This window comes from Pelodiscus sinensis, chromosome 1 (genome assembly GCF_052426305.1).
Source record: "Pelodiscus sinensis isolate ZL-2025 chromosome 1, ASM5242630v1, whole genome shotgun sequence".
Classification (NCBI taxonomy): Eukaryota; Metazoa; Chordata; order Testudines; family Trionychidae; genus Pelodiscus; species Pelodiscus sinensis.
This window is the reverse complement of record NC_143052.1, coordinates 178,287,798-178,313,195: the sequence shown is the minus strand read 5'-3', so window position 1 is coordinate 178,313,195 and position 25,398 is coordinate 178,287,798. Positions and strand designations below refer to the sequence as shown.

The following is a 25,398-nucleotide window of genomic DNA, read 5'->3' as shown; positions in this document are numbered from 1 at the left end:
CGGGGGGGAATGAAACTCAGGTGAGACTGGGGAAAGAAGGAAGGAGAGGGGAGCAGAGAGGGGGAGAGGGGGAGGGGGAAACCTGGGAGGAGGGAGCTGGAAGGGGGAGGCAAGGGGAGGAAGGGGGAGGAGAAGCTTAGGGTTGGGGGTCTCACCGGCCCAACTGTCTCCTAGCAACGTGGGTACGGATACCTCAGCATCCCCGGAGGAGGGGGAGGGGTTGGAGGGTATGGAGGGAGAATGAATGGGAGGAGAAGCGGTAGCTAGGGAGACAGCAGGGGCTGGAGTGGCAGGAGGCAGCAAGCTCTGCTCCAGGATCTGCAGGTGCTGGCAGATGGCATGGCCCTGGGCAAGCTGCTCCCGCCAGCTCTCCCACCGGAGCTGCAGGTCTTCTTGCACCCAGTGCTCCAGCGTGTGGTGCAGGGCTTGTAGTGCCCCCAGGTGCTGCCACTGGTAGTTCTCTTGTGCACGGGTCAGCCTGCAGAGTGCTCGGGTGCGGGAGGATGTCCTGGACAGGGCGGTACGCCCTGCACTCGCAGCTGCTGCGGCTGTGGAGAAACAAGAGAAATGGTCAGTTATCCCTGGGGACACAGTGGGTGAAGCCCAGCCACTCTCTGCAAGCGAGGACGACAATTCTCTGCACCATCAGAGCCGATGTGCTTGCACACAGGCCATATTCGGGATGTCCTGCTATCTCCGGGAGTGGGAGCTGCCCTGAGACTGCACCCATGCCCCTGTGCTGCATCACTGTGTGTGTGTGTGCGGGGGAGGAGATGTCCCCTGCCTCTGTGTAGAGGGGGCTTGTGGAGGGAGGGAGTCCTGCTGTGTCCCACCCCGGGCTCAGGAGCATGTCATGTCTCTTCACACATGTGTGTGGCTAACAGGCCAATGCCCCTGTGTGGCAGCCAGCTGGGGTCATGTGCCCAGAGGTGGCATGGCACGTGCTCACACATGCACAGGTTGCTGCATGATCTGTGGTCAGCAAGGCCCACGTGCGCAGTCCCTGGTCTCCTTCCCCTCCCGCCCCTGCATATGGGGACAGTGATAGAATTCACATGTTGTTGCCTCACTGGCCTCAGATGACACCAGCGACAGGTCCGCTGGGATGGCTCAGAGGTCCTGGCTGTACGGCATGCTCCCTCCGGGCTTCTGTGACTCCTGGCCCTCCTCTTCATCCTCCTCCCTGCGCTGGTCAGGGCCCTCTGCCTCAGGGTCGATGACCACCTCGGGGTCACCGACCATCCCGCTCCCCAGGATGCAGTCCAGGGCATCCAAATAGGGGCAGCTCTCTGGGTCTGCTCCTGGTTGGGAGCTGTCCCTTGTGGCTCTGGCATATGTCTGCCACAGCTCCTTAATTTTCATCTGAACCTGCTCCTGGGTTTGTATGTGGCCTTTGGTGGCCAGGCTGGCAGCCATCCGGCTATAGATGGCCACATTCCTGCATCTAGTGCGGAGATCATGGATGTTGGCGGCATCTCCCCAAACCTCAGTCAGGTCCATGATCTCCACACTGGACCAGGAAGGTGCCCGGCTTCTCCTGGGAGCTGGCAGTCTGCTCCTGGGGAGCGGTGGAGGGCTGGCTGCCAGCGGCTGGCTGGCTCATGTTATGGCCGGCTCTGGACTGACAGGCCTGGTGCTAGCCACAAAAGACTGAGGCTAGACTCTACCCCTTTAAGGGCTCCAGAAGGGGGAGGGAGGAGAGGAGTTTTCCTGTTTGTGCCCAGAGTGGCCACCAGGGTTGGAGAACCGCTATTTCGAAGTAGCCCCTATTCCCTGCCTACACAGCACCTATTTCGAAATCGCTATTTTGAAATAGGTGCTATTACTCATAGAATGAGGTTTACCAGTTTTGAAATAAGCACTCCGCTATTTCGAAATAATTTCAAAATAGTCGTTGGCTTGTGTAGACACTAGGAAAGTTATTTCAAAATAACGGCTGTTATTTTCAAATAACTTTGCTGTGTAGACATACCCTAAGTCTCATCATTCTCATGTAAAGGAGGGACTTGCACCTTGGTCTCCCACATCCTAGACTACTGCCCTTAACATCAGTCTATGAATTCCTTCCTCCAGCTCCCAATGATAACTGCAAAACATTTCTAACCAGTTCTAGAAATAGCCAGTGTGGCAGTTAGTGAAGTACAAGGCAACAGTTCCTTGCCAAAACAAGACATTATTTTTCACCTGCTAGAACTGTGGCTGAATAAATGGTTTGGAGACTTTACATGTAGTAACAGATCCTAATATTAACTAATTATGCGCCGATGAAAAAACAGCCCTCAGTTATTTTTTTCTTTTATGTTAATTTGCTCAGTTGTTAAGCACAAAAATAAGGTAAAAAACTAAAGATTAGGATAATGAAAGACTGAAAGCTCTCCTTTGACATTTGTAACCAGGATTTAATCATTGGTTTTTAAAGATCTTCCTTCTGATATGAAAGTATTCCTTCTCAAAATATGAATAAGTAATGAGATACCCAATTATGTTTTTGGAGCTGTATGGTGCAAACACTCATAATCTTCTTGTAACTTAAATAGCTCTTTCTGTATCCAACAGTAAGTGCTAACTGTTTTAGCTCAGAATCAATCTGTTGTCTGCAGGGTTTTTTGTTTGTACAAAGAGGAGAGTTTAGAAATAAGATCAGATTCAGAAGGCTCAGGATTACCCATTTCTACAGTTTTGTAAGGTTACTTTTTATAAGTTCCCATCAGCCTAAATTTTCAAAAATGACCAGTGACTTTGAATGCCTCAGTTTTGGATAACCAACCTGAGATGACTTTAAAAGGCATCTGCCCTCTGGAAAAAAATCAGATTGTTTTGCTGTACCTAAAATGGGGTAACCCAAAAGTGGAGGTGTCCTGAATCCCTCATCACTTTTGAAAATATAGACTTTCATTTTGCAGCAAAATTGCATGTAACAAATTGTTACACTATAACATTGCTTTAGTATATTGAATTAAATTCTATAATTAGGTAATCTCTTTCAACTAGTACCTCATAGAATACTAATATTTTTCCAGCAGACAAAATTTTTGTCCATAACTTTTGAAAATAACACTTGAAAATATTTTTTTCTGCTTCACTGATTGGCTCATTATCATGCCTGATCTATTTTTATTTCTACCAGTATCACACATCATAGTAAAAAGCTTACTTAATAATGAGTTTTCATCAACAAGTTACTTCTGTTCTGTAAAATCTGAGATAAAAGACAAAAGGATTGGATGATAATTTCCTCCTCATCTTTCCAAAACAGCCCAGGCAAATAAAACATAGAAAAGTTCTAAAATACTCAACCATTTTATTGCCAGAAAGGAAATTCTGATCCAAATCAGGGTTGATATTGTGTGCTCTATAGAAGGAAATGTGGTCACCATTAGAGTTCAAATCGTGTTTTTGAAAAGACATTCCTTTGTCCTGTTCTTAAAAAAATAAAAAAATAAAAATTAAAAAAAAAATCCCTCTTCCCCCCTACCCTTCACAAAGAGATACATTTACCGCAGTGCTGGGTGAACAACTTAACTGGGTCCTATTTGGTATCTATCAGTATTTGGTCTTCCAAATTCAGTGTGTGAAAAAATGGTAATCTGTTTGAAAAGACACAGCGGCTGCGTCTAGACTGGCAAGTTTTTCCTCAAAAGCAGGTGCTTTTGTGGAAAAACTTGCCAGCTGTCTACACTGGCCGCTTGAATTTCTGCATGAACACTGATGATCTCATGTAAGATTGTCAGTGTTCTTGCAGAAATGCTATGGTGCTCCCATTCGGGCAAAAGCTCTCTTGCGCAAATGCTTTTGTGCAAGAGGGCCAGTGTAGACAACAAGGTATTGTTTTGCGCTAAAAAGCCCCGATGGTGAAAATGGTGATCGGGGCTTTCTTGCGCAAAACCGCATCTAGATTGGCACAGACGTTTTTCCGCAAAAAGTGGGTGTGCGGAAAAGCATCCATGCCAATCTAGACACTCTTTTCCGCAAATGCTTTTAACGGAAAAACTTTTCCGTTAAAAGCATTTGCGGAAAATCATGCCAGTCTAGATGTAGCCTGCCTGTATACAACTGTCAGTGGACATTAACATATGACTACTTCCACATAAAAGCAAGCATTTAAAATTATATTTTAAGAGAATTTAGTGTTTGTGAGTAGAGCTAATCAAATAGTTTTCCCCCTCAAATGTAAATTATTTTGGGGAAAAATCAACTGAAATCAAATATATTTATTTTGAAATGCTACTTCAGGGCCTCATGAAACTTATAATTCATGTGCCTCATTTAAATCAGGTTCTCTGGTCTGATTATATCTTTCATAATGTTCCATAGTTTCCCCTCTCCAACAGGGGAAGTGGCGCACTGCCACTGTCCCAGGCCTTAATGCATCATGGGAAGTGTAGTCTGGCTGGGGAGCCTAGTCTGCAGAAGAGAATGGGACACGAGGCAACCAAACTACAGTTTTCCCAAATTGAAATATAGTAGTTTTCAGCATACGTAATACCCAAAATTGAAAATTCCCGTGGAAAGCAGGCACTTTTTGAAAATAATTTTGTGTAACCAATAACTCCATTTTCCATCAATAGTTTTGATGGGAGATTTTCACCCAACCCTGCTTGGGACATGCTAGACCAACCTGACATGGTAATCCCTCTTGGTTCCCAAGAATAGGTACAAAACTGGCAGCAGCAGTGCAGGTTTTTCCACCCTGCTCACCTTGCACTACAGTGAACACAAGGAGCAGAGGGATGTCCAGATGCACAGCCAGGTTCATCACCACCCTGTACCTTCTCATTTCAACCACTGTAAAATGTTATCCCTCTGATGGGCAGTGAGGCGGAGATAAAGTGTCCCTAATCAACCACATCACTGGCTCCCTACATACCAAATACAGAACCAGCTCCGTCAGCCATATGGCACTTACTCAAAAGGCATTAGACTAGGCATATTGTTGCCACAGCAGGGGCATGCCAGGGCTGTCTTGAGGAAGGAGCCAAAGAGGGTGTAGGTTAGAGCAGGAGGCATGGTTGGAGTAATCCTGCAATGTGGCAATACTGTGATGTTGTAAGCCCCAAAGTGTGGTTTTGACAGCAAGGAACTGAAGTCAGGGTAGCCCTGAGGGTTCAGCTAGCCAGTGATGAGGTCAAATTGGCCCTTGCTTCCTAGAACTGGGGAGTCTCATGCTGCTTTCCTCTAGTCTGTGTACTGGTGGTAGGTCAGCATAGGGCAGGGTTTATCCCTTTCAGGCCCGCCAACAGGGGCAGAGGTGGGAAGAGAAGGGCTAAGAAGGCAACTGCCCTAGTGCTCAGTGATTTATAGGGACCTGGAGGAATGGTTGCTGCTGCTCTAGCCACGTGGCTTTTACTACATTAAAAGGCAGAGCCAGAGTGCCGCTGCCTCCCTTCTCCCCCCACCCTGCACCACAGAGACAGTGCTGAGGGGACCTGGCTTTTAAACCAGCACCAGCTCCTGCTTTTCCCCCTCCCCTTGCTGCCTTTGATAGTTCTAGTTCTAGCCTTCACAGTCTCCTTCAGCAAGGAGTTCCACAGGTTGATTATTTGCTTTGTGAAGAAGAACTTTCTGTTATTAGTTTGAAGCCTGCTACCCATGCATTTCATTTGGTGTCCTCTAGTCCTTCTATTATGGGAACTAATGAAGAACTTTTCTTTATGCACCCTCTCCACACCACTCATGCTTTTATAGACCTCTATCATATCCCCCCTCAGTCTCCTCTTTTCTAAGCTGAAAAGTCCCAGTCTCTTTAGCCTCTCTTCATATGGGACCTGTTCCAAACCCCTGTTCATTTTAGTTGCCCTCGCCTCTCCCACCCTCTCTCTTCCCCTCTCCCACCTCCTTTTCCCAGTCTCCCAGAGTTTTGTTCAATAAAGAGAGTTTCTATTTTTGAACACACGTGTCCTTTATTTTGTACATCAGGAAGGGGGGCTAGGGAGGGATAAGTGGAAGGAGGTGAGGGAGGAATGGGGTACGAGCCCCCGATGGGGAGGATTGGGATGGCTCTGTGGACTTCTCGGGGTGGAAGCTCTCCTGAAGCCCCTTGATTGACCCCCCCTCCGGATGGCAGCCTGCGGCAAGTGCAGCCGGGCTGATGGCCGAGTGCTGTGATGTGCTGAGTGTGGGCACTCAGGGCACTCCAAGCCAGGACTGCTTTCAAGCAGGGAACCCCTGAGAACTGTCTGTCCGGGGTGGGGGTCGGGTCCCTTTAAGCACAGCCCTCGGCTAGCCTGAGGCAGCAGCTCCACACTCTAAGTCCTAATCTGATGCCCTGACAGCACTGCTTCCGGCCATCCTGAACCTCAGTTCAGGGTCCACTCAGTATGGACATGCTAGTTTGAATTAGCAAAACGCTAATTGAACTAATTTTTAAGTCTAGATGCACTAGTTCGAATTAGCTTAGTTCGAATTAACTAATCTGAACTAAGTTAGTTTGAATTAGTGCTGTAGTGTAGACATACCCTGAGTTACCTACATCTGCTGCTAGTTGTCATTCTTGTCAATTTCATGGATCCCTGCTGGAGTTGTGAAATTGACAAGAAAGACTGTTAGTATCTCTGCTTTGAACCCCACACCTAGCTTACAGCTCAGGCTGTAGCCCCATGGCAGGTAGGGGGCTCAAGATAGACCCTGGCTGCCTCCCAGTGCCCCACTTTGGGAGATGCAGATGAGATCCTGTGGGTGTGGGAGCTTCAGGGGGAGGAAAATAGGGGTGGCCAGGCTCTCAGTGAAGAGAAACCAGGTGACAGTAGAGAGCAAGGGTGGGAGGGCAACCTGGCTCTCAGCAGGAAACTCCTCAGGGAACTGAGGCAGTAGCCTGGTTCTTCACATAGAGCTCTTCACAGAGCTCAGCCAGACCAGCAGGAAATGGAGCAGAAAATGTGGGTGACCAGCGCTGACAACCCAGGCTGCAATTGGGCTCACAGCAGGTAGTTTCACCTGGTGCCAAAAGCCCAGGCTCTCTGCCACCCGCTCCTCCTCCTCATTGCCCTCTTAAGTTGGTAGAAGTGTTTCTGGTGAGGATACACACCACCAATTGAAGGAGAGTAATGTGAACATGGAAACCATAGTAAGTGGTGGCTGTAAGGTGGCTGTGGTGGCTGTAAGTTGGCCTAACATAGGTTGACTTAAATTTGTAGTGTCAGTTGGAAGACAGGCTCAGACTTCAAGAGTAAGAAAAGGCAGGCTATATAGGTCTGTCACAGCTAGTCACATCTTTCATTTAGGGAGAAGTGACCATGCTGACGTTTCCTTCATATTTTTCCACATCTGTTAAATAGGCACATATCAGTACCAAGGAGTCAGAGAGAGAGATGTGAGTCACTTACCTAAGGCCACACAAGAACACAAGAGTCCTTGCTTCCAAACTTGTCCTCTAGCCTACTCACAATACCTTTCCCCATAGAACAGGAAATCATTCCTAGAAAGAACGAATAGTATAAGGAATTGCTCACAAATCTCATATATAGCTTATGATTTCATTCAGATGGTTTTAGGATCTAGGTTTTTAGTGTTATTAGTTGATACCATATCAGCCAATATGATATGATACAAAGAAGAATAGTCTGAACATTTTGATACATTATTATGTTTTTCAATTCTCCTGGTATTGATACAAAATATTTGGTGGAACTGGTAACCCAAAGTAATGTTCTATAACCGAGATCTAGATCTGTCTGACCCACAGTTCCTATTGCTATTTTATGCATTTCATTGATATAGGAGCAAAACAAAGCAACAAATAAACAACCCTTCCTCCTCTCCCACCGAACACAATGTAGCCCAGAGAAAAAATAGTGGGAAGAAAGAATGTACATATTTGTTCACCCAGCTGACTAAATACTGTACATTGGCTGATGTGTATTTTTTATCAAAGCTTCCCGCACAAAGGAAGCTTGTTTCAAACACTGGCACTGTAAAAAGAACAAGAATGAGCAAAGAAAATAGCATAAGCAACTCTAAGCATGTGAGCAGTGGCTTGCCACAGAACAACATATTCTTTGTAAATGATTTTATATAGTTGTTTCATCCTAAATTGGTGCATATTTTGATGAACACTCTCAAAGTAACTAGGACATTAGCAAGAGTTACAATGTTGATCATGGTTTGGGAGGTGCCCAATGGACAGAAACTGTTCTACAGAGAAAGCTCCGTATATACATCTAGAGATTATTTTAACGATGGTCATCTTAATCTATTAATCAAAAGGGTTCGTCTACACTGGCCCCTTTTCCGAAAGGGGCATGCTAATTTCACAGGTCGTAATAGGGAAATCCACGGGGGATTTAAATATCCCCCGCGGCATTTAAATAAAAATGTCCGCCGCTTTTTTCCGGCTTTTAGAAAAGCCGGAAAAGAGCGTCTACACTGGCCCCGATCCTCCGGAAAAAAGCCCTTTTCCGGAGGATCTCTTATTCCTACATTGAAGTGAAATTAGCATGCCCCTTTCGGAAAAGGGGCCAGTGTAGACGTAGCCAAATAGTTACACAAGAAGTAATACAGTGGTTTCCAGTGGTTTCCCTTAGTTTTCTTTGCTTTTCAGGTTAAGAGACTGATTACTTAGAATCAGCTAGTCAGTGTTTCGGTCATTTAGTTGTAATAATGGATTATTCAAGTTCTTTATCTCTCTCCATCTATACAAATCTGGATCTGCTGTTTGCTCTCCAAATTGTTGTCTAGCATGTACCATTGTGTTTGATGATCCCAGAGTGAAATGGACTAGGCCCAAAGCTTAATTGTTATAGGCGTGGGGAACAATGCAGAAGAAGAGGAAAAGACAGGGAGGCCACAAAACCCAGAATGTTTATTCTTTAAAACCATTCTCATTTTCTTATATGGTTGAATGGGTCAAATCACCGTCTGCACCACTTTGTGACTGGGCATAGTGTGGCAGCTCTCTCTTCATTGGGGCTTCTTGTCTGCTCTGTGGCCAACTCTGCGGTGGCCTTCTTCTCTTGCTGTGACTAGGCCCTCCAGCCAGGTCACTTTAAATTATCACCTCTTCTAGGGTTGCCCTCAAATAAAACACCAGTAGAATAAACACAGATAAACTGAGTTAGTGAGAGACAGAAGGAAACTACTCTCTCTCAGGGTGTAACAAGGTCTGACCATCCTTTCCTGCAGGGAGTGGCTTTCAGGAAATAGTTTCCTGGGAAGTTCTTGTCTTCAGTCAGTGTTTGCTCAGGAGCTGAGGGTTAAAGGTCTGTTTGCTCCCCTAGTCTGCCAACAAGGGAAATGTTTTGCTCCCCACCAGGGCATGCCTTGCAGCTGTGGAGGGTTATAGCTCTTTTAGAAACAACCTGTAGTTGTCCAGTATGGAGTTTGCATACACCTTCAAACATGAGGATTAACATTTTTTTATATTAGGAGATTCATAATTAATAAGAGACAAAGGCTAAATGGAGCCTTTACAATGGAGTTATACAATTACTGAATAGTTCCAAGTAGTTACTACAGAGCAACCTTATAAAGGGAAACCTATCAGGATGTCCTTTCTGAGGTGGGTCAGTTTTGTTATGGAAGAAATAGCACATATTTTTGCAAAGCATTTATCAAATGGTAGAACTTATTCCATTCTGCACAGCAAACAGAAACAGCAAAGAGGGTTAAGGATAAGTTGGCTTGAATCTGTTATCAAGTCTTGAAGACTAATCTTGAAGACAGCTGTATCTTCCCTCCCCTGAAAGATAGAAGAAGGACTTTGCCTGTAACAAGGTAAAGGAATAATGTAACATTGTATATCCCAGTTACCCTACAATCCAAAGGGAAAAATTAAGTGATATTTGTGATTCTATTTCAATGTTTATCACAAAAATGATGTGAGATTGAATGAGCACATAAGAGAGATTGAAAGACAGATGCCATAGAAGCTAGAAATGTTGGGCCTGACTCATTTCCCCTTTTAAAATAAATCAGGGGAAACCAAGTAAAGTCACTGAAGTTAGCTGGTGTGCAACTAGTGAAAGGGAATGGAGACTCACAGTATTGTGCAGCAGGATGATGCCTTGCTCAGGCACTAATCTATGACTTTGGATTTCAGTCCCTACTGTGCCACAGACTTCTGTTACCTTGAACAAGTCACTTGATGGAGGCCAAACTGAGGCAATGATAATGGAGTGACCAGGGCCTATATCAGTATCTGACCCAGACTAGCCAGAGCTCAGGTCAGTCCCAACCCCTGCACATTATGCCCTAGGCACATACCTAAGTTGTCTACATCTTAATCCGTCCCCAGCAATGATACACAGCATGTGTATGGCTGTGAGCAACTTGGTGATATTCCCTACAGAGAATAAACACACTATGAGTCCAGGTCCTGCAACACTGATACCAGTGGAAATTTTGTCAGTGACTTCAACTACTTCCTCAGGTCCTCCCTACTGCCCTCTATTTCCCTGCTCCCACTAAAACTGCCTCCTGCTCACCAGTACCCTGTCCCCACACCCAAACTTCCTGTTCACCTTTCATAATTTCTTTACTGCTTTCCTCGAGTCATTGCATCCTAATAGTGTCCTGCCTGACTCTTTGGACCATCTAGTGCCATCTGTTTTGCTTGTAGCCATGTCTTCAGTCTCAATGGAAACAATGGGAGGAGGCAGCCATTTTTATTAGGAGCAGCCTGACTTCCACATACACATTGATTATTAGAGAACCTGTCACCATCTTTGCTGGCTTCAGCCCCATTGGCAGTCATGGAAGATAGTGGCCATTGTGGATGAGAAAGTTTGTGAGTCCATAATCTTTCATTGCATTTTCAGGAGACAGAAAAATACAACAACAACAACAAAACCCTTCCCCAAATTGCTAAACTCATGACTGAGCCACAAGAGCTGGCAATACTGCATCAGTTTGGAATGTTTGCCCTGGCAAGAAGCAAGCTCTGTGTCCTGCTGGAAAGCTGGGAATCTGAAGATTGATATGAACCATTAAGGTAATCCAAGCAACCTTGTCTCTTGTCCCACAGCACTATGCTGAGAAAAAGCTTCTTCCCTCCAACCTAGCATAGCTAGTCAGACAAGGAAGAATTCTGCTGTAATTCCTCTTGCATGCTTGGGGACATTTGGTTCTCAGTCCCACCTGTGCTGTCCTTTTCATTCGCCATTTTACCCTTTGTTTCAAAGTGTTTTAAAATGATCTAGAATTCAAAAACTCCACTTCATATTTTGACATTTTCTGAGGATGGATTATATCACAACCATTTATCTTCAGCTTGTTTCATTGCTTTAAAGCCTCATGGTCATTTTGGACTCTTCAGTGCTCCTTAGGTCAATCCAAAGAACTATAGCTGCACTGGAAGCACCCTCTTCTACTTGTAAGTGTCCAGAAATACCCCATCCTACTGAACTCAGATTCATGATGTCCTGAGCCATACTTTTACTGCCTCTAATCTTGGTTATGTCAATTCACACCTCAGAATGAAGCTGCAGAGACCTGGAAGCTGCCTGAGTAGATACAAATTATAAGAAGCTGGTTTGCTTAGAAACATAGGTTGTCATGGACACATCATTCCAGTGCACTGGCTTCTTACTGAATACAAAACCCACTCAAAGGCTTTTGTCTTACTGAATAGCCCTAACAAGCCAAGGGAACATCTTTCCATCCATGATCCCGACCTCCCAAGATAGTCAACAATTTCATTCTTCTGGAATGTAGCTAACAGGATTGGCTCATGAACGCACGAGACAGAACTTTCTCAGAAGCTGGACCAAGACTCTGGAACTGATACCAAGGACCTTGCCACTTTCAGAATGAAATGCAGAACTCATTTCTTTGACTTCACACTTCCTTAATACTTTCTAATCCCCATATTACCAACTCTCATGCTGTATAATCAAAACACACAGTTTATCTCTATCTAGGAGTGTTTGGCTTTTTTAGAAACGTGCAGGCTCTTCAGGTTCCACAATAGTGGGAAGGTATCAGAATCTAGCTAAATACATAACACAACTTAGATATAGTGGCATCACCATGAATCTCTTCATGTGAGGACACTTCTCCCCTCCAAACAAAACAAAACAAAACAAAACAAAACAAAACAAAACAAAACAAAAACAAAACAAAACAAAACAAACAAACAAAAAACCCAAAAGAGAGAGAGAATAATCCTGTAACATTTCACCTCCCCTGTAAGAAGTTGTTGATAATATTTATTTTTAGGTACTATTCTTGAGGGGTTTAGTAGGTTTACCTTCTGTTGTGGGTTAGCTTTTGCAGAAAGGCAGGATTTGCCCTATGCTCTGTAGGCACTAATGCTACAATACATTTTAGCTACTTCTGACAGGGCCTACCATAGCTCCCTTTTGTCTCAATAACCTCTGGGTGGTTCTAGTTCTGCGTCTCCTCATTAGCATGATAATGTAGCAAGGTCACAGGCTGGGCCAGATTAAGCCCTTTAGAGGCCCTAAGCACTGAAAAGATTATGGTGCCCCTCCATATGGAATTCGAAATAAAAACAATACTATATCGTAAAATCTCTCTCTCTCTTTTTTTTTTTTTTTTTGGCGCCCCTGCTTTGCTGGTGCCCTAAGCACATGCTTAGTCTACCTATTGGGTTATCCAGCCCTGGTCACAGGTAATGAGACAATTTCTAAGACTACCTGGTCCTGATCCAAGATGACATTTAAAAATTAAGATTGGAATGCTGAGTTGGATCTGATGATAATATGGAATCAGGGAACAGAACACAGCTGTGAATTATTTTGATTTAAAAATGGTACCTTACATGATATAATGCTTATATCAATGACATATATAACTAGCAGTTAATGAAAACGTTACTCTGAGTAAAAAGTTGGTTGAATCAGATGTACTCTAGGGCATTATTTATAAATTGATGTCCATAAAAATGAGACCAAAACTTTATACAGTTACGGTGTCCATTTATGGTCTACATAGTAAGAAGCATCGCCACTTAAATACTGGTAAAAATCTTTTCACTTGTATATGAGGGTATGTCTACACTACCACCCTAGTTCGAACTAGGGTGGTAATGTAGTCAACCGGAGTTGCAAATGAAGCCCAGGATTTGAATTTCCCGGGCTTCATTTGCATGTTGCCGGGTGCCACCATTTTTAAATGTCCGCTAGTTTGGACTCCATGCCCCGCGGCTACACGCGGCACGAACTAGGTAGTTCGGTCTAGGCTTCCCATTCCGAACTACTCTTACTCTTCGTGGACGAGGAGTAATGGTAGTTTGGAATAGGAAGCCTAGTCCGAACTACCTAGTTCGTGCCGCGTGTAGCCATGGGGCACGGAGGAGTAACGGTAGTTCGGAATAGGAAGCCTAGTCCGAACTACCTAGTTCGTGCCGCGTGTAGCCGCAGGGCACGGAGTCCGAACTAGCGGACATTTAAAAATGGCAGCGCTCGGCAACATGCAACAGAGGAGTAACGCGTGGAGGAATGCGTGGAGTAACGGAGGAGTAACGCGTGGAGTAACGCGTGGAACGAGGAGTAACGGTAGTTCGGAATAGGAAGCCTAGTCTGAACTACCTAGTTCGTGCTGCGTGTAGCCGTGGGGCACGGAGTCCGAACTAGCGGACATTTAAAAATGGCGGCACCCGGCAACATGCAAATGAAGCCCGGGAAATTCAAATCCCGGGCTTCATTTGCAACTCCGGTTGACTACATTAACCACCCTAGTTCAAACTAGGGTGGTAGGGTAGACATACCCTAACAGTCTAGAAAATCTGCAAAACATGCAGCTTAATTGTGCAAAAAATATTGCTTGTACCATAATGACTGCTAAAATGTGGATAGATAAAATGGGGGTTCTTTTTTCCTTCCACTTCACATGATGAGGGGGTTCTGGATCATCTCCTTCTCCCTCCTCACCCTACACAATGAGGAGTTGGAGAGGTATGTATGTGAAAGTTCAGCAGTTCCATGTGATCAAAGCAATTTGAGAGATTCCACATGCACAGGATGTGGTGTCATCACTAGCCATAACATAATGCAGCATGTCATACCCTCACCTTGATAAAAGGTGGAAGAAGTCTAGATATGCAGGTGCAAAGCATGTCTTGTGAAACACCACATGGGATCAGAGGCAGACCCTATGACTGGCAAAGACAATGGTCAAGGTCAAAAATAGCGCAGTTAAACAAACCAAATGAAGCTTATCATTTATACTAAGGCTTTGAAACTCCAGTGATAATAGGAAACTTTGCAACTTTAATGAGGTGGATGTAAATATCAACTCCCTTGCAACCACTGTAGATCTTTTCAAGAAAAAAATTCCTGCTGGGTTGAATGGAATTATCCCTTTGACTAGCTGCAGGCATTGGACACGGGCTGTATTCTCTGACTGCTTGGGGTTGCCTTACCCTTATCTATCTACAGTAGCTCTTACAATACAAATGATTTAATTTTTCCACTGGAAAAAGAGGGCATGCGGCTGAAATGCCTTCTATCATTCCATGAAAGGAAAAGAGAAAACCTGCAGTACACAGAGCTGCTTTACGTGATTATAGCAACTTGAATTCTGAAAGAAAGGAGGCTCAGAAGAAATTTCTTTCCCCTCCCAGCTAGATCTTTTGTGAAACATTGTCCTAAACAAATAAAAGAATTTTGCTCAAATGATCTACCTTGCTGTTTTCCTTTCCTTTGAAGAATCCTTTGATACAAGAGGCAACCCATCAGGAATAATTAGATTATATGGCAGCATCCATGGAAACAATGAAGCTTTTGAAAAGAACTCCTACAGAAGATCTTAGAAATCATATCTATTATGGCTATCTTTTACTATTTCACAGACGACACAGCTCCAAATTATGGGAACTAACAGTGGGCAAATTCTGATTGCTCTATGCTTTGTCCTTGGTCAATAATTATTACTACATGAAACAGTCAACTATTGCACCACGGAAATCAGTTGGGTTTCAGGAAGAAATTGATCACTTTTTAAGCTTCAGCAATGAGTAATGCAAACGACATGCATTTTACATAGCATATTTAGTAAATTTGCTTTTCATAGCCACTTTAAACAGGTGCATGTCCAGGCTAAAAATACAAGAAAGTATAGATAAGTCTGAATGCCTCTAATCTTCATCACAGATAAAGACATTGGAATTTTGGGGCTTGAACTGATCTGTTTAAGCATGTTGAAGACAAGACCCTAACTGTCTCAGTTGTTCTCTTTTTTTTACTCCAATTTAATTCACAATTTTCAGTATTTCCAAAGGTGGCACTCTCTCTCCGGCCACTAACCTAGGATAAGGGAAATAACATGAATCAATAAAATAGGAAATGGTGGCAAAATAGCCCTGTTCAGTTATTTTATGTAAAATGTTCATAATGCATTAGAAAAAGTGAGAAGTCTGCCTTCATCAGTGAAAGCAGCCGGTGACACACGAACAATTAAATAGAGTTCACTGTTTCCATAGATCTCACTACCCTTGCAGTCTTTGTGAATGAAGGGGAGGGGAGGGAGGAAACGGTTACATATTAATTAACTGCTTTTTAAAATGTAAAAAAAGACCTTCTTGAAAGTGCCAGTTTGACAGCACTGAAAATCGAGGGTGAGATTTTTCAAAAAACACCTAAGTGATTTAGGAGGACTAGACCTTTGAAAGTCAGGGAGACCAGTGCTTGGTCACTTAGGACATGACTATACTGAACACAAGATTGATGCTCTGGAAGTTGAACTTCTAGCGTTCGATTTAGAGGATCTAGTATAGACCCGTACATCAAATGCTGAAGGCAGCCCCCACTGGTATCCAGTACTCTTCCTTCTGCGAGGAGTAAGGAAAGTTGACGGGAGCATGTGCTCCCATTGGCCTCCCGTTGTGTGGATGCCGCCATGGCTCAGCTTAAGGTAAGCTGACTCCAGATATGCATTTTGTGCAGCTCGAGCAGCATACTGTAAGCTGGACTTCCTAGTCTAGTATGGACCAGACCTTAAGTGATTTGAAAAGCCCATTTTGAAATCTTGTGTTGCTCCACTGCACAGATCAGCAATACAAGTCTCCTCTAAATGGCCCTGCAAACCTGTCTTAAAACAAGTTGACAAGCCAACTCTCAAAGGCTGAGACTACTGTCTCAACTGCTGTGACCCTGTTTGGTTTCTATTGAAAGACTGACAACAGGTATGTCCGTTAGTGCTAATTAGGATGGGCTTTTTTGTGATAATAGATACTTGTGCACTAAGAACCAAGTTAACATTTGTTGTTCATTTCACTGAGGTCAGAGAACAGCTATAAAATAGTACTAGGTTGAACACTATCCATCAGGGCTGAACCTGACCTGGAAACCAACACTCAAATAGACCATTAATGGATATGGATAACAACCCAAATTGAATAAGATCTAGGGATGAAAGACTTCATATCCATTACCAGATTCCTGAGCCAGCTGGTTCCTGTGTGGATGAAGTTCTGTGGGGGGAAAAACCATATTCCTTCTTTTTACCTTTTATTTCTGTGCCTGATTTATTGTGCCAATTACAAAGAAGAAATTATTTTCTATTTGTATTAGAGTTCTTAATTTTTCTTTTACAGTAACCTTGCCTAGTGACATAGGATATTATCTTACTCATGTCTTTCTTTTTTTTCAGGAATATGCTGGAAGTGTCACCAGCCAGATTATACTGTAAGGAGTATACTTTTCTAACAGTGGTTCTATTTTTTAAAATTAGGCATGAGATAGATTTCCTTCTGCATACCCTGTGAATATTTGTCATGAGCCCTTATCCCCCAGATCATAAATATCAGTGTTGTCACCAGCAGAGGAGAATGTGGAGGCAGCAGCTTGGGGGCGAGGCATAATGTGAACATCATCATGAAGGGTATGTCTACACTAGACCCCTAGTTTGAACTAGGGAGGCTAATGTAGGCATTCAAAGTTGCAAATGAAGCCCGGGATTTAAATATCACCAGTTTTTCACTTGTGTGCCTAGGTAATGGTGGAGACAACCACAATTAGTTATATCTAGTTTTTTTCAAGAGTTGTATTGTGGTTTGTTTATTTTAAGAATGTGTGGTTTCCACACACCTTTATTTGCATGATTTGAATATAAATTAGTTTAAAAAATGAAATAGATGGATTCTGTTTTGTTGGGCCAAAGCATGGCGCGTAGTTCAAGTCCTTATATACACAGTATTCTGACATAAGGAGCTCATTACCAGCAAAGTGGATAGTAGGTGAAGATTTCATTTACCTGAGCTACTGAGCATATACAACTCCAACTGAAGCCAAAGGCAGTTGTGGATGCTCAGCACAGCACCGAATTAAGGCCTGAATTGAAGAAATAGAACTGTGTCTTAACCATCACTCATCATGGCTATGTCTACATTAGCCCCCTAGTTCGAACTAGGGAGGCTAATGTAGGCATTCGAACTGCAAAAGATTTAAATATCCTGGGCTTCATTTGCATCTTCCCATCCGGGCGCCATTTTTAAATCCCCTTAGTCCAAACTAACTGCCAAGGTGTTAGTTATTCTGAACTAACTAATGAGGTGTAACAGTTAACTCGAACTAAGGACTTAGTTCGAGTTAACGTTTGACTGCCGCGTGTAACCACGGGCAGTTAGTTTGGACTAAGGGGATTTAAAAATGGTGCCCGGATGGGAAGATGCAAATGAAGCCCGGGATATTTAAATCTTTTGCAACTTCGAATGCCTACATTAGCCTCCCTAGTTCGAACTAGGGGGCTAGTGTAGACATAGCCATGATGAGTGATGGTTAAGACACAGTTCCATTTCTTCAATTCAGGCCTTAATTAGGTGCCGTGCTGAGCATCCACAACTGCCTTTGGCTTCAGTTGGAGTTGTATGTGCTCAGTAGCTCAGGTAAATGAAATCTTCACCTACTATCCACTTTGCTAGTAATGAGCTCCTTATGTCAGAATACTGTGTATATAAGGACTTGAACTACGCTCCATGCTTTGGCCCAACAAAACAGAATCCATCTATTTCATTTTTTAAAGTAATTATATTCAAATCATGCAAATAAAGGTGTGTGGAAACCACACATTCTTAAAACAATGAAACCACAATACAACTCTTAAAAAAAACTAGATATAACTAATTGTGGTTGTCTCCACCATTACCTAGGCACACTCTTAAATGAAAAACTGGTGTTCATGGTAGTACTAACTATTGCCACTAAGGTGTGCTAGATCTCCAAATATCACCCACACCCTATTCTGACGTTACTAAATGTACTGTTATAACCTCAACAATGTCCACCATTGTGTCTCAGACTGCTAACCCTTTCATGCAACCATTTTATACACAGCATGTTTTCATGCAAGAACAACATCATATTGTAGAGGAAATCTGCTAAAACAAAACGGTGATTTCTCTATTTTAATCTGGACAGGGTGATTAGTTCCTGTCTCAATCTGCTTTCCTTTGTGAAGGGGTGTTACGGATATAATTTTGATTTAATAGAAATGCTTGTGTATGTAGTTTTGGGAGAATTTGGAAAGCCTTAACAGTGTGAGAGAGGAGTTTTTCATGCTGTTTTGACATTCGTCTGCTTCCAGGATCAATTGTGTGATGTTGTACCCTCACTATTGCTGTCACCATAAATGTAAGTGCCTTTTGCTTTTACATGAGGCTGACTCTTCCATTAGTCAGAGAGACATAAACCAAAATATTTCCCAGACACACTTATTGATATCTGAAAAACAGAGAACACAGTGGAGTATTTTAAAATAAGCTGTCTACTCAGGGGTAAAGGTTTAACAAAGACCTGTCTAGGAATGGGTGAGGATGAGAAGATTTAGCTTCCCCCACCCCTTGCAAACTCTGAAAACACATCACTTTGTATTTTAAGAAGAGTTCATTCTGTTTGAAAGCAATAATGACACAATAATTTTCAGCCAACGGGTAATCTCTTGAAATTGATCTCTGGTGAGAGGTCACACTCTCCCACCATACAGTTTGTGGTCCTCTAGTGCTAACAGAGGGAGTTTACCTCAGAAGCTAACACATTTTCAATCAGATGTCATATGTGAAAAAGAGTAGTGTGCCTGTAAACAATGGAATTTTCACATATAATAAGCAAATAAAAGCTTGTTAGAAAATGATAGGAAGCTACAAAGGGTGCAATTAACAGTATACATATCAACGTTATTCTTTTTTCATGGAAAAAGCAATTGTCTCCCATACCATTTACAGACAGAACACATGAATTTCTCTGAAATGCAGGGAAACAAGGGACAAAGGACCCCAGGTGATATTGTTGCCCTCACTTAAGATATTCTGCACCATTCTGGCAGCACAAAGCACATTTAAAAGACTGGCTTAACTGCCCAGTAAAACTCCTGAGAATTGCAGGGGTGGCATCGCTGGCTCTGAATTACTTCTTCCGTGTTCCATGTCCCAGGGTAAGAGGTGAAGTCAAAAGGTGAAGGGGAAAAGGGAATGGTCTTTTATTCAAATTTGTTGAATAAAATTTATCGGCTTTGTTGAGTTGCCTGTTGTGAGCTGCTGCATCCCAGAGTCTGCTCTAAGCTGCTCCTCAGGATTAGGTGAGACCCGGTGGCTCAACGACAAGGAAACCACAAGCAGGACAGTTTGGGTAGGAAGAATCTTGGCCATCCTTCCTTGCCTGAGTTCAGTTGGTTGCCTCTGTTGAGGATGTGGACTAATGGGCACAAACAATCATTTGGTCATCCATCTAGGACCTCTACTTGGAGACAGGCCTCCAGGAAATTCTCAATTCTGTTGTTTAACAGCCCCCAGTTGTCCAAGTACATGGGGGCTGGAACAATAAGGGTATGTGTCAAGGAAGTAGGCAGGGGAACAGGTGAACAGACACTTAGCTGCTCCCAAGTAATCCACAATTGGTAGTGTCAGAGACAAGATGAGAGTCACTGATGAAGATGTTCAAGTGAAAGCTCCTCATTGGCTGTTTTACAATCTGTGCTGTTAAAAAAGAAATCATACCAAGAAATGTACCAGAGAGATGGCCAGCCAGGCACATTTTAAAGCAGTGGGAAAAGTTTTGACGTTATGACATGCACACTTATAACTATAGGGTTTTGAAAATTGTCTGTCTGGCCATCCATCTGAAGTCTGAGCACACAGACACTATAAACAGCCAAATATTTGACCTGGTTTTCAGACATCCTTGGATGGCCTAGTACTACTTTAAAAATTCTTTTGGTCAGAGCCGTCAATACTGCCCATGCTATGCAGAACAGGCTCTTTATAAATTCACCTGAATCCATGTGGAACCCATTACACATGTATAAAATACAATTTTAAAGATATTTGCACTTTTAAAATTTTGTTTCTTTATTTTGCAAGAGGAACGCTGAAAAGCCTTTTTAAAAATGTTTGAAGGTGCTTGAATCCAAGGCAATTGCTCAGTCCTCTTACTGCGACAGCAGGAAACCACAAAGTTTAGGTCTGGATCTCAGGTTTCCCAAAGGTCTAGAGCATGTGGAGTGAGGATTTTGGTTTGAATTAATGTATGATCATAATATCAGCATTTGACTTTGGCTTTAAAAAATTATTTGTATAAATGACTGGCCAACATACAAATAATACATTTGCCATTCACTGAGTTAATTTAGCTGTATCAGTATTATTGACAAACTATGAAGATGCCTTCCATTTAATTGTTATTTATAGATTGACAAAAGTGTGCCCTTCTACATAATTTGTAGCACTTGTATAGTGCAAAGTGGGGCAAAAACAGTACATCTTCTTTCCCCCCTCCAGGATATTGTAAACAAAAGGCTAAAACCCCTTCCTTTGTCTTGCACTCCACTCATCCATTTCCTCAATATTATTTTTAAAAAATTCAAAAAAGAGAGGGGTTTCTGGTTTTGTTAGATCATCTGTAAAAGTAGATTCTAGAGCAAAGAATGTCCTCCCAGAGCACAGCCATCACACTTAAATCTGGAAATTGTAAGCACAAATACCACCCAAAACCTTCAACTGTATGTCAGATCATGAGGAAAGATGAAATCTCTTTCGATTGCCACAGGCCAAGTAAATACAGGGCTTTATAGGCCAAAGACAATGACTTCATGGCACTTAGGACTCGGGAGCACAAAAGAAGTAAATGCAGCGCATGCAGGATGAATGTGCTATAGTCCCATTAGCTAACACCATTCTACAAACAATGATCCAGATGTCTAATGGTCTTCCAATGTAAAGTAAAAGAAAAAAAGACATAACAAATGGGATTACTGTAATGAGGGAAAGGCCACAAAGAAGAGGACAAAAATCCCTAGTGAGATGTTAATGGAAAAAGTGCACTTGGTTTCCAACATAAACTAGGGTTCCAGGAGCAATCTAGGATACTAGAGTGACTTCAGATTTCTAAACACTTGAGCAAAGGTTGGCCAAAACACTGACTACTGCAGACAAGGATCTCTAATGTCACCTTTGTAATGAGGACAGTCAGGCAAGCAGAGAAAGCTGGATCACACCTATGAGGCTATACCCAGAAGCCCCAGGCTATTCTTAATTGAGTTCATGGCTGGAGACAAGACAACCTCAGGAATCAGAAGCCAGCTCCCTGACAGCCTTTCTGTCTGATGAGACCAGCAAAAGTTGGATGAAGCAGATAATCTGGGCCTGCAATATGCATGCATATAAAGTATTGCATGGAAGAGCAACCCTCTCTCTGCTTAATTATAGAGGTTTTTCTTAATATTTTAGAGCTGGAATGAAAAAAAACCTATTCAATTAATTTTGAGGTTCAATGAATGCCAACATGTGTTTGTTTTCTAAGACTTCTCTCCGTTTTCTTTTAGTAATAAAAAAGCTAAATGCATCAAAACTAACACAAAGAAAGAATAAGGGTAAAATTCACTCCAATTCAGAGGGTTTTAATCTAAGAAATATTCATAATTTTTGGATTAATCATTTCCCTTGATTTATTAACAGCTATAGACATAACACTACTTAGATGGGGCAGATTGAGGTGCGCTGACAGCCTCCCTGGGCAAGGTGTGTGAAGTGCGGAGCCAGCCCCCCTGGCAGCCCAGAACACTGCCTTGAGTGCATTATCCGACCCTCCATCCCAGCCCTTAACACCGTGTGGTGATGGAGCAGCAATTTTAAAGGCCAGGGCTAGGTCCACCACTCCTGCCGGAGCAGCAATTATGGTGGCTCGGAGATCAGGGAACCTTTGAATTGCAGGGCCCTAAGGCTACTGCTCCCTTTGCTTCCCCTTGTCAGCAGGCCTGTTTGCCATTAGTTTCAATGGAGTTGCACCAGGCATGAAAGTGGACCACTGGCTTCATATTTAGAAAACAAGCCTGTATAATTGCTACACACCTCATATAATGTCTCTGCCTTAATTCAAAGGGATTTTTCCAATAGCTCCCCTTTTTATGCACTTTTACCTTTCCTCATTCTTTATTACCACAATACTCCTCGAACATGATTGCATCTGCGTTTTATTAAGTTTACTGCATATGACTGAGGAAAGCCGATATCTCACCATGGCATGCTGTGTTTTAATATTCTACACTCTATTGGGTTGGTACTTTCTTTAATAAATAAGCATATATTTTGAAATATTTGGAATGTTTAGGGGATAAATTAAAAATAAAATTGGCATCCAGAAAGCCAACCAATCAGCCTCTGTGACAGGCCCAGAGGAAATATTAAAGTTGCCAGTCCTATTGTGTGAGGAGTCAGATTATAGCTTACTGGTGTCAACTGTCAGCTGGAAATCAATTATCTCATTAGTTAGATTCTAGGCATACCCATGGTACCTCCCCTTCCCCAAAAAGCATACACACACACTAGCATTGAGCCTCAATGATTTCCGACTAGAAAGAAAGGAAAAGAAGAACAAATGTGGAGCAAAGAGTACTTGCCTCAACTCCACTTCCATTTTAACTTTTTCCCCCCTCAAGGCTATTCAATCCCAAAGCCTCAGGGTGTTCACCAATTCTTTCTTTCCCCCTCTTTAGACTCCTTTGCCCAAAAATCTGTATGGAAACAATCCATGTGTGGTTGAGAATGCCTGGATGGGACTCCCTCTTTTTAACTGGCCAGTGGGTTCAACTGCTGAATGACATATAGGTGCAAATCATACTCCTTTCTTCCAGTACAGTCTTCCAAGAACTTCAAGTGAGAAAGAAGATTGATGTGGAAACTGAGCCGAAAATCTTGCATGGCAGAAAAAGAAGCTGCAAGATTAATTGATTACTGGACAAATCATTCATTTAATTACTTGCTTTCCCCTCCAGCTTTTGTAAACAATCAAAACATAAGCCATTCCCAGTACCTGTATGTTCTGAACACCTGATGAGAGGATTGTAAGAAAAAGAAAAGTAAATAAAAATATACAAGCAGAATGGGGAACGATGTGGATGACTGCCCTATAATTAAAACTGATATTGTGGATGCCAATGTAATAATTCACCTCAGCTGATAGACTAGCTAACTGCAAATACATTGTGAGTACAATAGACAGTCTGGGCCCTGTAAGATTAATGTTTTTTTCTGCATGCGAGTTGCAACTAAAAGGTTTACTTTTTTCCTTTATTAACCCCAAAATAAATAATGGTTATAATATTACATATCTTCTTACCTTATCTTTGACAGTTTCTTCATGCTGAAATAAGAGATTGCTGCATTATGCAGCAAAGCTTCTCAATGTATCATGCACGTGAGAGAGAAAAAGAAAGGGTCATTCATGCTATAAAATATCTGGCAACATTTCAAAGTTGGCTTCCCTTCTAATCAGTCTTGAACATGACTGCACTATGTTCCTGTAATTTAAAATAAGGTTAGATTTACATTTCCTTTTATGGTGGTGTGCTTATTCCTTTTTATTTGTACAATTTATCATCCTCAGTTATTCTGGATAGAGATTAATATTAGCATGATGTTCTAAGATGAAGTATATAAAAATATCCACTTTTCATTTTGGAAGTCCCCAACAGGCATGTTCCTAACCCAAATAGCCTGTTATGCCATGTAAACCATGCAGCAAACATAATAAATATAGCAATGTATTTCCTGTGACCAACTTACTTTCTGACAGACTTGAAAAGACAGACAAGGTAAGATCAAATATAATAATCTTGTAAATTCTTTAAAATTGTATTTGCATTTGACATTCATCTCCCCCAGTGGCAATTTTTCTCTTCCTCATCTACCTCCCTCCTTTCACTAAATCATTGTTAGTTGCAAAACCTTAAATTTGCCCTTTGCAGATTTGATTCCTAATTCATTATGAAATAAGGACTGGAACTGTTGAGTTTAAAGATGTATGCCCTTCAAGTTTGCTATTAGACCTGAAAATATCTAAGGACCATATGAAAATTGTCACATGTGGGTTTGAACTCTCCATGACTTTTAGTTTTGTGAAGTGAATCACAGATTCTATGTGCAATTTGATCCTGGTTGTGGCTATCACAGAAGAACATCTTACTAACTACACAAAGGCAAGACTGGTATACAATAGATTTTTGGAGGGGGCACTGGGGATGGGGGTGAGTACTGTGTGTGAATTCATGCAGAAAAAGCCAAAGAAAGCTTTGTGATATACTCCTTTGTGTCCATGCAAAGAGTTGCACACTCAATTAAAATCTGGCACTGATGTGAAACAAATAATATTCAGAGAATACAAGAAGCCGCCATTTTACTGCTTTCTTCTGGAATAGTGACAAAATGGTGGAATAGAAGACAACTGACAGACACTCCATTAACTTTGGATCCTTCTTTTCCCCTTAAGACTTTTGAATTTGTCTCCAAACTAGGGAGTCATGGAATTTATATATAGTTCTTAGTCTACAGAAGCAATAGAACATAATTATTGCATTCTCTTTATAAAAACTTTATTAAATATAGGTTCTGTTGCTACTCTGTCATATCTGTACAAGAACAGTCAGAAATTAAACTGATATGACATTCTATGACAACTGAAATTGCATATAAAATGAGTTTGATTGGTAATACAAGAACAACAATAATGGATGTTCTGTCCCTTTATTTAAAAATATTTCTATCTTTTAGGGATAGAAACCATTTCCCCCTTTTTTCTCAAATCTCCCTTAGGCTGTGTCTAGACTGCAGGGTTTTTTCAAAAAAAGTCACCTGCGTCTAGACTACAGCTGTGTTCTTTTGAAATTAAATCGAAGAAAGCGGCTTTTCTTTTGACGGCGGTACTCCTCATTTCACTAGGAATACCGCCTTTTTCCGAAAGAGCTCTTTCGAAAAAAGGCGCTATGTAATGCAAACTGTGCTTTTTCGAAAGAGAGCATCCAGACTGCCTGGGTGCTCTCTTTTGAAAAAGCAGCTTGCATTTTCGAAAGTACTGATTATAGTCTAGATGCTTTTTTTTTTTAAAGAAGCTTTTTCGAAAGTATCTTTCGAAAAAGTCTCTTTTGAAAGAGTCTTGCAGTCTAGACGTAGCCTTAGTGAGAGAAAGATGGATGTTTCATAATTGGCAGAGTTTATACATTTGGTGGGGTCACAAAAAA

The 25,398-nt window shown here is 42.2% G+C and overlaps 1 long non-coding RNA gene across 1 annotated transcript; it reads right to left on the bottom strand.

Annotated features, from left to right (window-relative positions):
* On the bottom strand, positions 1 to 23,786 carry LOC142826927 (uncharacterized). Its single transcript, XR_012901203.2, has 4 exons — positions 23,502 to 23,786; positions 7,323 to 7,414; positions 3,298 to 3,422; positions 1 to 548 (listed from the first exon to the last, which is right to left on the bottom strand). It is a non-coding gene; the product is annotated as an uncharacterized LOC142826927 (long non-coding RNA).
* Positions 23,787 to 25,398: the final 1,612 nt, after the last annotated feature.